The 18,487-nt window shown below is 50.3% G+C and overlaps 2 long non-coding RNA genes across 2 annotated transcripts in view; both read left to right on the plus strand.

The window, feature by feature from the left end:
• The window catches only part of LOC143769463 (uncharacterized), a 5,593-nt gene extending 2,453 nt beyond the window's left edge, over window positions 1–3,140 (plus strand). The window contains exon 2 of the long non-coding RNA XR_013214407.1: window positions 2,368–3,140. This is a non-coding gene — a long non-coding RNA (uncharacterized LOC143769463). The remainder of the gene's footprint in view (window positions 1–2,367) is intronic.
• A 1,304-nt stretch (window positions 3,141–4,444) lies between these two features.
• On the plus strand, window positions 4,445–10,221 carry LOC143769464 (uncharacterized). The gene is made up of 2 exons (XR_013214408.1): window positions 4,445–6,342; window positions 9,449–10,221. It is a non-coding gene; the product is annotated as an uncharacterized LOC143769464 (long non-coding RNA).
• The last annotated feature ends 8,266 nt before the right edge of the window (window positions 10,222–18,487 follow it).

The raw sequence follows: 18,487 nt of genomic DNA on the forward strand, positions 1-18,487 counted from the left end.
TTCATCAGCGACCACTTATCACTCAGCAACAGCAGGCCAGAATACAGGGGTCGGACGCGGACATGGGGCCGGCGTACTTTTTAACGACGGATACTGCCGCTTCCAAGGGTCCTGTAAATATAGACACGAATGCTCCTCCTGCGGAGGTGGACACCCTGCATTCAGGTGTACCCGCCAAGCAAAACAGAGCGCCTGCGACGTTTAAACCCCGGTGAACTTAACCGCAATGGCCCATGGCTAAACCGTTATCCCAATAAGAAGCGGCGCAGCAACCTCATTTCTGCTTTAAATACGGCTTCTATATCCCCTTCGAGCACAGTCCCAAGTTTAAATCAGCACGCGAATTCCCAAGATTTTCAAAAAGGAGTAGAACTAGGCTCGATGGCGGGCCCATTAAAATCATTGTGTGCTCCATCGCTGACTGACAGCCTGAGTGAATCTTCACCCAGGGCTACCAGCCAGTCCAACCAACGGGAGCCGGTTTTCATCCTTCAACCGAAGGGTTTACAAATGAGCTACACAGGAGTCGGAGTTCCTCCGTTGGCGGATGTCACTCCTCCTGCGACACGCAATCGGTGTGCATGGTATGATCACTAAGGAATTAATGCCGAAAAAGGTGGTTACTTGAATCGATGCCAAAAAAGGCGGTTAATACAGTTATGACGAATCAATGATAAAGCAATGCCGAACGGGCTTTTACGGCAAATGAGAATAAACTACACTGGAGCAGGAGTTCCTCCTTCAATGGGAGTCACTCTGCCAGAAGCAGATAGCGGTGAGTGTTTTCATTTTGGCGAACTCAATGGTCTGGCGGACGGTGGAACAAGCGTCCCTGAGGTGGACTTTACGAATGGGTGAAATATGGTTTCATAATGCGGGCAATGAATACAGGTCCCCGGGAATATGCTCAGAGGACAGTAAATGAGATTATTTATGGACTTGACATCATACATGCGTTATGGCGCGGGGGACGCCAAACAAAGATTTAGGCCTAAGGGTCGGTGGAAATATTGCAGATGGTTTTGCGGCAATCTACAAGGACCAGTGGTGAAAAGGCCAATGGCCTGAACTATGGACCACGGCCGCATGGGGCCGTGACCCAGCACTGGTAGAGATCTTGGCATCGAGCCATGGGGGCTCAATTGGAAAATACGAACATCCGATTTCTAACCAAACAGCTGAGAACAGCAATAGCCCTAAACAGCATGCCCTCTTCTTCTCAGCCAGCACTCGCGCTGTTGCGCCACCTAGCACTATTATGCCTCAAACACAACATCTGGTGCCGTTACAGCATCTGTAGATGATAAAATTGTTAACTCTTTGTTATCTTCCGATTGGCAGGCATTCAAACTCTTCCTCCCCAAGGCGCAAACATCGGGCCTACAATGTCCTCCTTCCCTCTTGGACATGGTGGCCAATCACTGATGCCCGTGATCCGTGCTTCAGTGACACCGGCTACTTGGCAGGTTTACGGTAAGGCGTGGGAGGAGTGGTGCTCACTAACTCAAGGAACGCCAGTCGACAGGTGCGAACGGGCGAGATGCGACGTCTTTGTAGAACTCTTAGAACGGCTCAGGCGTAGAGGTGCGTCAGGGACATTAGCGTACCGTCATTTATCGGGAATAGCCTTCTTCTCTCAGCTGCTGGGGTGGATGGACATAACCAAATATTTTCTCATCAAACAAGCCGTTAAAGGCTGGAAAGGGCTCCAACCTAGTCAGGAATGCCGTCGCCCAGTTTCCTTAAAGCTACTGCACGACGTAGTTGCAATATCTTCATCAGTGTGCAAGTCACAATACGAGGCAACGCTGATATCTGCAGCGTTCGCAATTGCCTTCTTCGGGGCGCTTCGCATCAGTGAATTAGCGCCGCAGTCAAAAAAAAAAAAAAAAAAAAAAACAACATCAGTAGGCGGTTTAATCAACGAAGACCTCGTCATATGCAGCGAAGCTCTGCACATTGGAGTATGTAGTTCCAAACGCGACCCCACCGGGAGGGGGACATGGATTGGTCAAGGCGTCAGACGGCCCCTATATGCCCGCTAAAAATAGTTAAACACTATACGATGGTCATACATCCGGGTAGATTTTTTCTTTCAAACAACGACGGGTCCCCTCTTACAAAATATCAATTTCAAGCGATTTTTACACAGTGCCTAGAGGCGGTCGGCGTGGCTCCAAAAAAAAAAAAAAAAATAAATAAATAAAAAAAATATGGGACACATTCCTTCCGAATAGGGGCGGCTACCGAAACAGCTAGAGCGGGGGTATCGGAAGTTGAGGTGCAGAGAATGGGCCGCTGGAAATCCGCATGCTTCGCAAGATACATAAGACCAGACCTGCTTTAACACTTTTTTGTCTCTTACAGGCAGCTGTAGGTCCACAGTCCGGGTAGTGGGGCATTCTTTTGTCTACCGGGCGCGCAAAAGGGCCAAACTGAGGCCGGGCGGAATCAAGTTTGGCTTCCCGAATCTGGAAGTCAACTAGAGAGGCATCAGAGGGCTCCGGTGGCGGCAGATCTTCCCGGAGATGGTCGACATCACGAAGAGGGCCAAGGGGCCGGTGGTTCTGGTCCTACATGCCGGAGGCAATGATTTTGGGAAGCGGAAAGGGGCCGAGCTGTACACAGTAATGTCAACAGACATCGATCGCTTTGTCTGTTTATTACCAGATATGGCGGTGGTGTGGTCCGAGATAATACCTCGAGCGGTCTGGCACGGAGCTAAGGACGTAAAAGCCATTGAAAACGCAAGAAAAAGGATTAACACAAAGATGTCGAAGTTTGTGTGAGAAAAGTACGACATTGTGGTTCGACACCAAGAGTGAGAAGGGAACAATTTTGCTTTGCTAAGACTGGATGGCATCCACCTCACGGACATCGGGCTCAACATAAGTTTGGAGGGTTTGCGGGATGGTGTTGAACAGGCTCTAAGGATGTTGTGTGGGGGTCGGAGTCTTGTGTAGGTCATACACATGATCCTCCGTGGCGGTAAGTAGAGGGGGGCAAAGGTTCGTGACCTCTCATCGGCTTGCTGGCCCAGCGGTCATCGGCTGGGGCCTTCAGCAATGAGTGCGTCGCGATGTGTAATTGCCTTTCTCTACTTTGCAAATAATAAAACTGTGACCGACCTGTTCAACCCATCCAGGATTGTCGGTGTCTTTTATTACGGAATGGTGGGACGGGGGGAAGGCACTGGTTACGACACACGGGTCTCTGCAGTCTAATGTCTATGGATGTAGATGAGGACAGAGAAGCCCCCGGAGGAGGATGTGGGGGGCACATACTTTCTCCATATTAATGTCTATGGATGTAGATGAGGACAGAGAAGCCCCCGGAGGAGGATGTGGGGGGCACATACTTTCTCCATATTAATGTCTATGGATGTAGATGAGGACAGAGAAGCCCCCGGAGGAGGATGTGGGGGGCACATACTTTCTCCATATTAATGTCTATGGATGTAGATGAGGACAGAGAAGCCCCCGGAGGTGGATGTGGGGGCACATACTTTCTCCATATTAATGTCTATGGATGTAGATAAGGACAGAGAAGCCCCCGGAGGATGTGGGGGGCACATACTTTCTCCATATTAATGTCTATGGATGTAGATGAGGACAGAGAAGCCCCCGGAGGAGGATGTGGGGGGCACATACTTTCTTCATATTAATGTCTATGGATGTAGATGAGGACAGAGAAGCCCCCGGAGGTGGATGTGGGGGGCACATACTTTCCCCATATTAATGTCTATGGATGTAGATGAGGACAGAGAAGCCCCCGGAGGTGGATGTGGGGGGCACATACTTTCTCCATATTGGTAGGCACGGCACTGTATAAGGAACGTGCCTCTGACTGCAGAGCTCCTAAGGGACAGCTAGAGGGGAAATCTGTGCAGTGCCAAATTCCCCCCTCCCACTACCTCCCCAGGTGAGGTCATGATTGGGACGCCCAGCGGACCAACCGGGGAGAAGAGGTGAGTCAGGCCACACCCTCAGGGGTTAAATTCTAGTGACGGGGCCAGGTTCTCCCTCTTTCTCCCCGGCTGACCCTTGGAAGCTGTTGTCCCTGCAGCCATGTCCGAAGCTTTGTTTGGCGCCTGCGGCGGAGAGCAGCACAGGAAGGTGAGGAATGGTTAAGAGATTTTGCATCCAGCCTGGGGACTCACCTCCCTGTGCCCTCTCAGGACCCACTGACTGCACCGCAGGCCTCTTCCCTTCCCCAGGGGCGCCATCCGTTCCCAGGCTGCAGTCGTCTCACACAGCCTCTGGGCCCCCATCCCTTCCCGTGCCGCTGAGTTCGTCGGCCCTGCATGTTCCCGCGCTCCTTCGGGCACCCACCGCTTTGCCCGGGCCCCCACTCCAGCCCGGACTGCTGGCCTCCCCTTCATCCCTCGGGCTCCAGTCTTGCTCCGGGCTCGCTCCCATCCATCTGTCGCTGCTGCGGGGGGGGGGGCGCCATGCAGGGGCCGCTGTCTGGGTGTTTCAGGTCCCGGCTTCAGGCAGCCAGCGGGCCCTGCATCGCGATCTGGCGAAGCCCCGCCCACTTCCGGTTTGCGGGCACAAACTTCCGGTCCTGCAGCTGGAGCTCTGCTAGCTCCCTCTCCCTTCTCCTCGGTGCCCAGGCCTAATTACATGACAGGCCAGGACCGAGCTACGCTGCGCAGCGCCGCACCGGCCCCAACCACTCCGGTTCTACACTACCGTGGACCTCCGGCCAGCCCACTCCTGGCCCGCAATGTCCCCCCCAGCAGGCACATCAGCGTTGCCTGTGCGGGGGGGCGGGGGGTCAGGGGCCAGAGCCCACCACATGGCCGCAGAGCGCGATGACCGGTCTAACCGGACCGGCCAGCGCGCTCTGCAGCCAGGAGAGTGCGCACCAAGCATGCACACAGTCGCACCAAGCACGAACATAACTACAATAAATTACGCGCCACCAACACCCCCGGCATGGGACCGCCAAGCCCCGCCCACTTACTCCCCGGAAAGCAGCAGCGCAGCATTAGCCTGTGGGGGCCCCAACCCGCCAAATCGGTCGGGGGGCGCCTCACAGACAGCGCTCACTAGCCCCCCGTGCCAGTACCCACCACCGAGCGCTGGACCGGCCCCTGCCAGAACAGGACGGCACCACCGTGGGCCTCTGGCCAGCCCACCCCTTGCCCGCCATGTCCCCCCAGCAGGCACATCGGCGTTGCCTGTGCGGGGGAGCAGGCGGTCGGGGGCCAGAGCCACGAACACGGCCGCGGAGCATGATGACTGGTCTATCGAGACCAGCCAGCACGCTCCGCAGCCAGGAATGTACGCACCAAAACACGCACACGGTCGCACCAAACACTAACACAGCTGCAATAAATTACGCGCCCCCAACACCCCCATGCTCCCAAACGCAAATCGCAGACAGTTTCCTATCTGTCCCCGCCCTTCTGCGCTCACCCTGCGGTGCCAGCCTAATAGTCTCCGCACCTTCCCTGCCCTACTCCCTGCACCGCCACTCACGCCCCACGGCCAAGGTAACGTCCCCCCTACTCCCTAGGTAAATGCACCTAACGCAACCCCGATACAGGGCGATTGCAGGCATAGATGCCGCAGATCGTCCTCACCCTCATCAGTAGACTCCTACCACCGTTCCCGCCGTCCCTCTAGCTGTCGGCATTCCCACTCCAGACGCCGACACCACTCACACAGGAGCCATCCACAACTGGCTCAGAGACATCGGGGAGTTACAACGGGCGGTACCGGTCGCATGCCGAAAGACGGCGGTCTCACCGGACACCCAGAGCGGGTACCCGGTGGGAACAGACACTGACACCCCCCGTTACGGACCAGGCAGAGATCGGAGCCCCAATAGCCTCTCGTCCTCGAGCACACGACAGAGGTCATCCGTCACGTGCTCCGTCCTGGGCTGACGCACGGGGAGACACGCCATACGTACCTCCCCGGTCCACCAGCCAGCACCGAACCATCAAAACAATAGAAGCCGGAGCACCTCCCTCTCCAGGGGACGCTCGGCACCAGACACAATGCAGCAGAATACATCCCCATCCTCGAGCACACGACAGAGGTCATCCGTCACGTGCTCCATCCTGGGCTGACGCACGGGGAGACATGCCATACGTACCTCCCCGGTCCACCAGCCAGCACCGAACCATCAAAACAATAGAAGCCGGAGCACCTCCCTCTCCAGGGGACGCTCGGCACCAGACACAATGCAGCAGAAGACATCCCCGTGCCACGGCGCTGGCCGCTGGCACGCCATCTTCATCCTCCTGGGCGGGCGGCCAGCACCAGGACAGCGCCACGGCAGGAGCCAGAGTACCTCCGTCCGGAGACACTCGGCCCGCATCTGACAGCGGTGAGTTCTTTGATATCGGTGAGCACTCTACAACACAAAATGCGGGAGAAAGCGAGCTGGCAGCCGCTATTAAGACCCTAGTTCAGCAGTTGACACGCCCAGGCGTACCAACTGACACTAGCACCACCCAAGCAGCTAGTCTGCACAAGGATGCATTTATCTGTGGTGTTAGCCCACTAGGAGCGCACGTTGAGTTAGAGACAAAGCAAAACATTTGGGATAATGCTGGCGTAGATAAATGGTCACTGTTATCGGCCGACCAACAGTCCGTGGACAAGGAAAGGAGAATAGGCGAGCGGTTACAGCGGCGGAACTGCTATATTTCGGTTCTAAAAACGGCTTTTATATCCCTTTTAAACCCAGACCCTTGCCAAACTATTGCAAATAATTTAAAATCACCCAGAACGTTGTTCCGAATTATTTATTTACCAAGATCTAATATATAATTCATACCGCGCGTTTACAAGATAAGGGCAAACCAAAAATAGCGCAAACGATGAATAACTGGCTTCAGGCTTTCGCGTTTCTCGGCTGTATCATGGGCCAAAAGCACCCAGAACGCTGTTCCGAACTATTTATCTATCAGGCCCTAATCTATAATTCATATAAGTGTCACGGCGGGTCTGCATGGAAACGGTACGACGAGGAGTTCCGCAGGCGGCTGGCCTTGCAACCAGACTTGGGCTGGGGAGTGAAAGCGATGGACGTATGGTTACGATTCATGCTGTCCCAAAAAAACAGCCCCTCTTTTCATCAGCGACCACTTATCACTCAGCAACAGCAGGCCAGAATACAGGGGTCGGACGCGGACATGGGGCCGGCTTACTTTTTAACGACGGATACTGCCGCTTCCAAGGGTCCTGTAAATATAGACACGAATGCTCCTCCTGCGGAGGTGGACACCCTGCATTCAGGTGTACCCGCCAAGCAAAACAGAGCGCCTGCGACGTTTAAACCCCGGTGAACTTAACCGCAATGGCCCATGGCTAAACCGTTATCCCAATAAGAAGCGGCGCAGCAACCTCATTTCTGCTTTAAATACGGCTTCTATATCCCCTTCGAGCACAGTCCCAAGTTTAAATCAGCACGCGAATTCCCAAGATTTTCAAAAAGGAGTAGAACTAGGCTCGATGGCGGGCCCATTAAAATCATTGTGTGCTCCATCGCTGACTGACAGCCTGAGTGAATCTTCACCCAGGGCTACCAGCCAGTCCAACCAACGGGAGCCGGTTTTCATCCTTCAACCGAAGGGTTTACAAATGAGCTACACAGGAGTCGGAGTTCCTCCGTTGGCGGATGTCACTCCTCCTGCGACACGCAATCGGTGTGCATGGTATGATCACTAAGGAATTAATGCCGAAAAAGGTGGTTACTTGAATCGATGCCAAAAAAGGCGGTTAATACAGTTATGACGAATCAATGATAAAGCAATGCCGAACGGGCTTTTACGGCAAATGAGAATAAACTACACTGGAGCAGGAGTTCCTCCATCAATGGGAGTCACTCTGCCAGAAGCAGATAGCGGTGAATGTTTTCATTTTGGCGAACTCAATGGTCCGGCGGACGGTGGAACAAGCGTCCCTGAGGTGGACTTTACAAATGGGTGAAATATGGTTTCATAATGCGGGCAATGAATACAGGTCCCCGGGAATATGCTCAGAGGACAGTAAATGAGATTATTTATGGACTTGACATCATACATGCGTTATGGCGCGGGGGACGCCAAACAAAGATTTAGGCCTAAGGGTCGGTGGAAATATTGCAGATGGTTTTGCGGCAATCTACAAGGACCAGTGGTGAAAAGGCCAATGGCCTGAACTATGGACCACGGCCGCATGGGGCCGTGACCCAGCACTGGTAGAGATCTTGGCATCGAGCCATGGGGGCTCAATTGGAAAATACGAACATCCGATTTCTAACCAAACAGCTGAGAACAGCAATAGCCCTAAACAGCATGCCCTCTTCTTCTCAGCCAGCACTCGCGCTGTTGCGCCACCTAGCACTATTATGCCTCAAACACAACATCTGGTGCCGTTACAGCATCTGTAGATGATAAAATTGTTAACTCTTTGTTATCTTCCGATTGGCAGGCATTCAAACTCTTCCTCCCCAAGGCGCAAACATCGGGCCTACAATGTCCTCCTTCCCTCTTGGACATGGTGGCCAATCACTGATGCCCGTGATCCGTGCTTCAGTGACACCGGCTACTTGGCAGGTTTACGGTAAGGCGTGGGAGGAGTGGTGCTCACTAACTCAAGGAACGCCAGTCGACAGGTGCGAACGGGCGAGATGCGACGTCTTTGTAGAACTCTTAGAACGGCTCAGGCGTAGAGGTGCGTCAGGGACATTAGCGTACCGTCATTTATCGGGAATAGCCTTCTTCTCTCAGCTGCTGGGGTGGATGGACATAACCAAATATTTTCTCATCAAACAAGCCGTTAAAGGCTGGAAAGGGCTCCAACCTAGTCAGGAATGCCGTCGCCCAGTTTCCTTAAAGCTACTGCACGACGTAGTTGCAATATCTTCATCAGTGTGCAAGTCACAATACGAGGCAACGCTGATATCTGCAGCGTTCGCAATCGCCTTCTTCGGGGCGCTTCGCATCAGTGAATTAGCGCCGCAGTCAAAAAAAAAAAACAACATCAGTAGGCGGTTTAATCAACGAAGACCTCGTCATATGCAGCGAAGCTCTGCACATTGGAGTATGTAGATCCAAACGCGACCCCACCGGGAGGGGGACATGGATTGGTCAAGGCGTCAGACGGCCCCTATATGCCCGCTAAAAATAGTTAAACACTATACGATGGTCATACATCCGGGTAGATTTTTTCTTTCAAACAACGACGGGTCCCCTCTTACAAAATATCAATTTCAAGCGATTTTTACACAGTGCCTAGAGGCGGTCGGCGTGGCTCCAAAAATAAAAAATAAAAAAAAAAAAATAAAAAAAATATGGGACACATTCCTTCCGAATAGGGGCGGCTACCGAAACAGCTAGAGCGGGGGTATCGGAAGTTGAGGTGCAGAGAATGGGCCGCTGGAAATCCGCATGCTTCGCAAGATACATAAGACCAGACCTGCTTTAACACTTTTTTGTCTCTTACAGGCAGCTGTAGGTCCACAGTCCGGGTAGTGGGGCATTCTTTTGTCTACCGGGCGCGCAAAAGGGCCAAACTGAGGCCGGGCGGAATCAAGTTTGGCTTCCCGAATCTGGAAGTCAACTAGAGAGGCATCAGAGGGCTCCGGTGGCGGCAGATCTTCCCGGAGATGGTCGACATCACGAAGAGGGCCAAGGGGCCGGTGGTTCTGGTCCTACATGCCGGAGGCAATGATTTTGGGAAGCGGAAAGGGGCCGAGCTGTACACAGTAATGTCAACAGACATCGATCGCTTTGTCTGTTTATTACCAGATATGGCGGTGGTGTGGTCCGAGATAATACCTCGAGCGGTCTGGCACGGAGCTAAGGACGTAAAAGCCATTGAAAACGCAAGAAAAAGGATTAACACAAAGATGTCGAAGTTTGTGTGAGAAAAGTACGACATTGTGGTTCGACACCAAGAGTGAGAAGGGAACAATTTTGCTTTGCTAAGACTGGATGGCATCCACCTCACGGACATCGGGCTCAACATAAGTTTGGAGGGTTTGCGGGATGGTGTTGAACAGGCTCTAAGGATGTTGTGTGGGGGTCGGAGTCTTGTGTAGGTCATACACATGATCCTCCGTGGCGGTAAGTAGAGGGGGGCAAAGGTTCGTGACCTCTCATCGGCTTGCTGGCCCAGCGGTCATCGGCTGGGGCCTTCAGCAATGAGTGCGTCGCGATGTGTAATTGCCTTTCTCTACTTTGCAAATAATAAAACTGTGACCGACCTGTTCAACCCATCCAGGATTGTCGGTGTCTTTTATTACGGAATGGTGGGACGGGGGGAAGGCACTGGTTACGACACACGGGTCTCTGCAGTCTAATGTCTATGGATGTAGATGAGGACAGAGAAGCCCCCGGAGGAGGATGTGGGGGGCACATACTTTCTCCATATTAATGTCTATGGATGTAGATGAGGACAGAGAAGCCCCCGGAGGAGGATGTGGGGGGCACATACTTTCTCCATATTAATGTCTATGGATGTAGATGAGGACAGAGAAGCCCCCGGAGGAGGATGTGGGGGGCACATACTTTCTCCATATTAATGTCTATGGATGTAGATGAGGACAGAGAAGCCCCCGGAGGTGGATGTGGGGGGCACATACTTTCTCCATATTAATGTCTATGGATGTAGATGAGGACAGAGAAGCCCCCGGAGGAGGATGTGGGGGGCACATACTTTCTCCATATTAATGTCTATGGATGTAGATGAGGACAGAGAAGCCCCCGGAGGTGGATGTGGGGGGCACATACTTTCCCCATATTAATGTCTATGGATGTAGATGAGGATAGAGAAGCCCCCGGAGGATGTGGGGGGCACATACTTTCTCCATATTAATGTCTATGGATGTAGATGAGGACAGAGAAGCCCCCGGAGGAGGATGTGGGGGGCACATACTTTCTCCATATTAATGTCTATGGATGTAGATGAGGATAGAGAAGCCCCCGGAGGATGTGGGGGGCAAATACTTTCTCCATATTAATGTCTATAGATGTAGATGAGGACAGAGAAGCCCCCGGAGGAGGATGTGGGGGGCACATACTTTCTCCATATTAATGTCTATGGATGTAGATGAGGACAGAGAAGCCCCCGGAGGAGAATGTGGGGGGGCACATACTTTCTCCATATTAATGTCTATGGATGTAGTGAGGACAGAGAAGCCCCCGGAGGTGGATGTGGGGGGCACATACTTTCTCCATATTAATGTCTATGGATGTAGATGAGGACAGAGAAGCCCCCGGAGGTGGATGTGGGGAGCACAGACTGTCTCCATATTAATGTCTATGGATGTAGATGAGGACAGAGAAGCCCCCGGAGGAGGATGTGGGGGGCACATACTTTCTCCATATTAATGTCTATGGATGTAGATGAGGATAGAGAAGCCCCCGTAGGATGTGGGGGGCACATACTTTCTCCATATTAATGTCTATAGATGTAGATGAGGACAGAGAAGCCCCCGGAGGAGGATGTGGGGGGCACATACTTTCTCCATATTAATGTCTATGGATGTAGATGAGGACAGAGAAGCCCCCGGAGGAGGATGTGGGGGGCACATACTTTCTCCATATTAATATCTATGGATGTAGTGAGGACAGAGAAGCCCCCGGAGGTGGATGTGGGGGGCACATACTTTCTCCATATTAATGTCTATGGATGTAGATGAGGACAGAGAAGCCCCCGGAGGTGGATGTGGGGGGCACATACTTTCTCCATATTAATGTCTATGGATGTAGTGAGGACAGAGAAGCCCCCGGAGGAGGATGTGGGGGGCACATACTTTCTCCATATTAATGTCTATGGATGTAGATGAGGACAGAGAAGCCCCCGGAGGTGGATGTGGGGGGCACATACTTTCTCCATATTAATGTCTATGGATGTAGATGAGGATAGAGAAGCCCCCGGAGGAGGATGTGGGGGGCACAGACTGTCTCCATATTAATGTCTATGGATGTAGATGAGGACAGAGAAGCCCCCGGAGGTGGATGTGGGGGGCACATACTTTCTCCATATTAATGTCTATAGATGTAGATGAGGACAGAGAAGAACCCGGAGGTGGATGTGGGGGGCACATACTTTCTCCATATTAATGTCTATGGATGTAGATGAGGACACAGAAGCCCCCGGAGGAGGATGTGGGGGGCACATACTTTCTCCATATTAATGTCTATGGATGTAGATAAGGACAGAGAAGCCCCCGGAGGATGTGGGGGGCACATACTTTCTCCATATTAATGTCTATGGATGTAGATGAGGACAGAGAAGCCCCCAGAGGAGGATGTGGGGGGCACATAATTTCTCCATATTAATGCCTATAGATGTAGATGAGGACAGAGAAGCCCCCGGAGGAGGATGTGGGGGGCACATACTTTCTCCATATTAATGTCTATGGATGTAGATGAGGACAGAGAAGCCCCTGGAGGTGGATGTGGGGGGCACATACTTTCTCCATATTAATGTCTATGGATGTAGATGAGGACAGAGAAGCCCCCGGAGGAGGATGTGGGGGGCACATACTTTCTCCATATTAATGTCTATGGATGTAGATGAGGACAGAGAAGCCCCCGGAGGTGGATGTGGGGGGCACATACTTTCTCCATATTAATGTCTATGGATGTAGATAAGGACAGAGAAGCCCCCGGAGGAGGATGTGGGGGGCACATACTTTCTCCATATTAATGTCTATGGATGTAGATGAGGACAGAGAAGCCCCCGGAGGAGGATGTGGGGGGCACATACTTTCTTCATATTAATGTCTATGGATGTAGATGAGGACAGAGAAGCCCCCGGAGGTGGATGTGGGGGGCACATACTTTCCCCATATTAATGTCTATGGATGTAGATGAGGACAGAGAAGCCCCCGGAGGTGGATGTGGGGGGCACATACTTTCTCCATATTAATGTCTATGGATGTAGATGAGGACAGAGAAGCCCCCGGAGGAGGATGTGGGGGGCACATACTTTCTCCATATTAATGTCTATGGATGTAGATGAGGACAGAGAAGCCCCCGGAGGAGGATGTGGGGGGCACATACTTTCTCCATATTAATGTCTATGGATGTAGATGAGGACACAGAAGCCCCCGGAGGTGGATGTGGGGGGCACATACTTTCTCCATATTAATGTCTATGGATGTAGATGAGGACAGAGAAGCCCCCGGAGGAGGATGTGGGGGGCACATACTTTCTCCATATTAATGTCTATAGATGTAGATGAGGACAGAGAAGCCCCCGGAGGTGGATGTGGGGGGCACATACTTTCCCCATATTAATGTCTATAGATGTAGATGAGGACAGAGAAGCCCCCGGAGGAGGATGCGGGGGGCACATATTTTCCTCCATATTAATGTCTATGGATGTGGGGGGCACATACTTTCCTCCATGTTAATGTCTATGGATGTAGATAAGGACAGAGAAGCCCCCGGAGGAGGATGTGGGGGGCACATACTTTCCTCCATATTAATGTCTACGGATGTAGATAAGGACAGAGAAGCCCCCGGAGGAGGATGTGGGGGGCACATACTTTCCTCCATATTAATGTCTATGGATGTGGGGGGCACATACTTTCCTCCATATTAATGTCTATGGATGTGGGGGTGCACATACTTTCTCTGCGCAGTGCATGTCAGTATGATGCCGCCCTGTAGACACACAATAACAGTGCGGTCATCCTCTCCAGATGTTCGGCCGGCCTCTGTGGACTTTGGCAGCTGCGCTCAGGATTCTGGAGGATGGAATTGTTCTATTAAATATGGCCGCTGATCGTTCCGGGCGGGGGAGGGAGGTGATGGCGGCGGCGGCCGTGGGTCAGGACCACGTATGATTGACCTGTGCAACAAAAACGTAAAACAGGAGGGGAGTGCAGGACCTGCAGGGGGATCTGATGTTCCCGGGTCCGGCCGTCACCCTGAATGCAGAAAGCCATTGCCATTACATTTCTCGTCTATCGCTGCTCGTTCATCACGTCTTATTCTCCAATCACACCCAAAGCTGCATTCTACATTCTGCTGAGTTACTGTGTCTTACGCTCCAATTACTCCCAAAACTGCATTCAAAGTTCTGCAGACTGAGACATTATATCGTATACTCTATTCACCCTCAAAGCTGCGCTTTACATTCAGCTGCGTTACTTTGTCTTTTGCTCCAATCACACTCAGAGCTGCCTCCCAGTTCTGGTGCCTGGAGTAAACCTTGTCTTCTGCTCCAATTAGATGCAAAGCTGCAAATAAAATTCTGCCGACTGTCACATCACGTCTCTTACTCCGGTCACTCCGAGAGCAGCCTCCTAATTTGTGCTGGCTGGACGCAGCTCCATCTTAATGCCGCAGTCTCTTGCCATAATGCACTGCTCTGTAATAGCACAAGCAGAGTTGTGATTGCAGCTCTGGATGTGACTAGAGGACGCTGTAGGTAGAGGTTGCCATCCCGTGTGATGGCAGTGGCTGCAGTAGACACCCAGCTTTCCCAGATACAGATCTGATCTCCAGGACGGAGGTCGACGTAAGGACGTCAGAAGCCGGCAGCGGATGAGAAATGATGAAGAAACGACAGGAATGGAGGACGTTCCTTCTATTGTGGGGGAGGGGGATCTGCAGTGACTTTTTCGCAAGACTTATCTGAATTTCTTGTTACTGTGACAACTGATCAGAAGTGTGGACCACCCAGGATTCAGCAACATGTCCTCTACTGCGCCCCTCACTGGCCGCAATAAAGTCTACTGCTACTGCACCTGCGCTTCACCGGAGCCACCAGCCAGTGATCGGCGCCAAATCACAAAACAGATCTCGGCAAAGCATAACTGTTCTGTGAAGTCAGGATCGGCACCGCTGCCAACAATCCCAAAATTGTCCTGGGATGGAAAAGGAATGTTTGACCAAAAACGGTTGTGGAAGTGACATATCGTATGACTTGTATGCTACATTTTCCTCCAGTTTTCCCATGTGAAGGATCCATCTCTAATTTCCAGTCGTCTCTGAGCTAGTGGGTGCTGACATGATGTATCCTATACACAGCACACACAGACATGAGGGATTCCTGCTCTCCTGCCTCTATGTAGGAGGAGATGATACAATGTTTCATTTATTTACTTGTCTGTTTTATACAAAGTCTGTTGAAGCCTCAGTAACCATTTAGCAGTTGGACCCTGGGGTGTGGGAAAGAGAGAGAGAGAGAAATATATATATATATATATATATATATATATATATATATACACACACACACACACACACAGTGGCATGTAAAAGTTTGGGCACCCGTGGTGAAAATTACTGTTATTGTGAACAGTTAAGCAAGTTGAAGATGAAATGATCTTTGAAGGGCCTAAAGTTAAGGATGTCACATTTCACATGGTAAAAATTACAAAAACAAAAATGGGCCAATGCAAAAGTTTGAGCACCCTGCATGGGGCTATATCTAGTAGCACCTCCTTTTGAAAGTATCACAGCTTGTAAAACGCTTTTTGTAGCCAGACAAGTCTTTCAATTCTTGTGAGAGGGATTTTCCTCCATTCTTCCTTGGAAACTTGTTCCAGTTTTGTGAAATTCCTGGATTGTCTTGCATGCACTGTTCCCCGTGCCATTGACTGCAACTTTACCCCTTGTGACCATAGTTCTATTTTAACCTCATCGGTCCACAGGATTTGAATACAAAATGCATCAGGCTGGTTTGGCTGTTCTTTTGCATACTTCTGATACTGAATCTTATGCTGAGGAAGTAGGAGAGGTTTTCTTCTGATGACTCTTGCATTAAGGCCATATTTGTGCAGCTGTCTCTGAACAATGTACCACAACTCCAGAGTCTGATAAATCTTTCTGAAGGTCTTTTGCAGTCAAGCGGAGTTCTGATTTGCCTCTCTAGCAATCCTACAAGCAGCTCTCACTGAAATTTTGCTTGGTCTTCCAGACCTTATCTTAACCTCCACTGTTCCTGTTAACAGCCATTTCTTAATTACATTTTAAATTGAGGAAAGGGCAACTTGAAAACCCGAGGTTGATGTTTTTTGGCACAAAGTTTTTTTTACAAAGCTTGGAAATTTGCATCACCTGGCCTTTCCTAACGAGGATAGTGAACAAGCCATAACCTTAATAGGCTAATTAAGGTCAGCAACCTCGGTCAAAGTTATCAGAGCACACAAATCCCAAACTTTTGCATCTGCCAATTTTCCTTTATACAAAGGAAACTTGTCATCTGTAACTTTAGGCCTTCAACTTGCTTAACTGTTCACAGTGTCAGTAATTTTGACCAAGGGTGCTAAAACTTTTATATGTCATTGTATTTCACTGTGAGCTGTATATAATGCAGAGCACAGACCCCAGAGCACAGTCACATTTCACTGAAAGTGGAAAACAAACCAAGACAATGTTTCTAAAATAATTTGTTCTGTGTTACATTTCTATGTGCTGGGGAAGGGGGGCCATCAGCACTCAATAGTCTAAGTTGGTAAAGTGAGAAAAATATACTCAAATTTAATTTATGGGATCAAATAGCTAAAAATTGTCATGTACATATGTATTGAGCCCTTTTGCGATGAAGCCCCCAAAAATTTCTGGTGCAAGCAATTCCCTTCATAAATCTAAAGCTTAGTGACAGGATGTCACCCTGTGTGCATCTCTGTGTTACACGTCTGACAGTATATACACTTTACCCTTTCTGTAAGGCCACAGAGGCTGCAACACCATTAACAAGAGGCGCCACTAACCAAACACCATGAAGCCCAAGGAGATCTCCCAACACCACCATGAAGACCAAGGAGATCTCCAAACACCACCATGAAGACCAGGGAGATCTCCCAACACCACCATGAAGACCAAGGAGATCTCCCAACAACACCATGAAGACCAAGGAGATCTCCCAACACCACCATGAAGACCAAGGAGATCTCCCAACACCACCATGAAGACCAAGGAGATCTCCAAACAACACCATGAAGACCAAGGAGATCTCCCAACACCACAATGAAGACCAAGGAGATCTCCCAACAACACCATGAAGACCAAGGAGATCTCCCAACACCACCATGAAGACCAAGGAGATCTCCCAACACCACCATGAAGACCAAGGAGATCTCCAAACAACACCATGAAGACCAAGGAGATCTCCCAACAACACCATGAAGACCAAGGAGATCTCCCAACAACACCATGAAGATCACCAAACACCATGAAGACCAGGGAGATCTCCAAACACCACCATAAAGACCAAGGAGATTTCCAAACAAGTCAGGGGCAAAGTTGTTGAGAAGTTCAAGTCAGGGTTGGCATATAAAAAAAATTATCCTAGTCTCTGATGATCCTCTGAGCACCACCAAATTCATTATCATCAAATGGAAAGAACAGGGCACCACAACAAACCTGCCAAAACTCACAGCCCGGGCAAGGAGGGCACTAATCAGAGGGGCAGCAGAGAGACCAAAGGTAACACTGAAGGTGCTGCAGAGTATCTGTCCATACGACCACAATAAGCCATACACACTCCATAGAGGTGGTCTTTATGGAAGAGTGGGCAGAAAAAAAGCCTTCACTTACACATAAAAATTGTAAGTCTCGTTTTGAGTTTCCAAGACATGTGTGAGACGCCCCAAATATCCAAATGTATGGAGGGAAAAACTTTGTTCAGAGGAGACCAAAATTTAACTTTTTGGCCACCAAGGTAAACGCTGTCTGGCGCCAAACCAATACAGCTCATCACTCCAAAAACATCATCCCCACAGTGAAACATGGTGGTGACAGCATCATGCTATGGGGATGTTTTTCGACAGCAGGGACAGGGAATATGGTCTGAGTTGAGGGGAAGATGGATGGCGCGAAATACAGGGATATTCTTGAGAAAAACTTGCTTCAGTCTGTGAGTGATTTAAGATTGGGACGGAGGTTCATTTTCCAAAAAGACAATGACCCAAAGTATACTGCTAACACAACACTCGAGTAGTTTAAGGGGAAACATGTAAATGTTTTGAAGTGGTCGAGTCACAGCCCAGACCTTAATCCACTGGAGAATCTGTGGTCAGACGTGAAGATCGCTGTTCACCAGAGGAAACATCTAACTTGAAGGAGCCGGAGCAGTTTTGTCTTGAGGAATGGGCAAAAATTCCCAGTGGCCAGATGTGGAAAGCTCATAGGAACGCATCCAAAGGGTCTTGCAACTGTAATTTCTGCAAAAGGAGGCTGTACAAGTACTGACTTTAGGGGGATAAATCTGTGATGTCACAGTCTATGATGGGATATAATCCGTGATGTCACAATCTATGGTGGGATATAATCTGTGACGTCACAGTCTATGGTGGGATATAATCTGTGATGTCACAGTCTATGGTGGGATATAATCTGTGATGTCACAGTCTATGGTGGGATATAATCCGTGATGTCACAGTCTATCGTGGGATATAATCTGTGATGTCACAGTCTATGGTGGGATATAATCTGTGATGTCACAGTCTATGGTGGGATATAATCTGTGATGTCACAGTCTATGGTGGGATATAATCTGTGATGTCACAGTCTATGGTGG

Source organism: Ranitomeya variabilis, chromosome 4 (genome assembly GCF_051348905.1).
Source record: "Ranitomeya variabilis isolate aRanVar5 chromosome 4, aRanVar5.hap1, whole genome shotgun sequence".
Lineage (NCBI taxonomy): Eukaryota > Metazoa > Chordata > Amphibia > Anura > Dendrobatidae > Ranitomeya > Ranitomeya variabilis.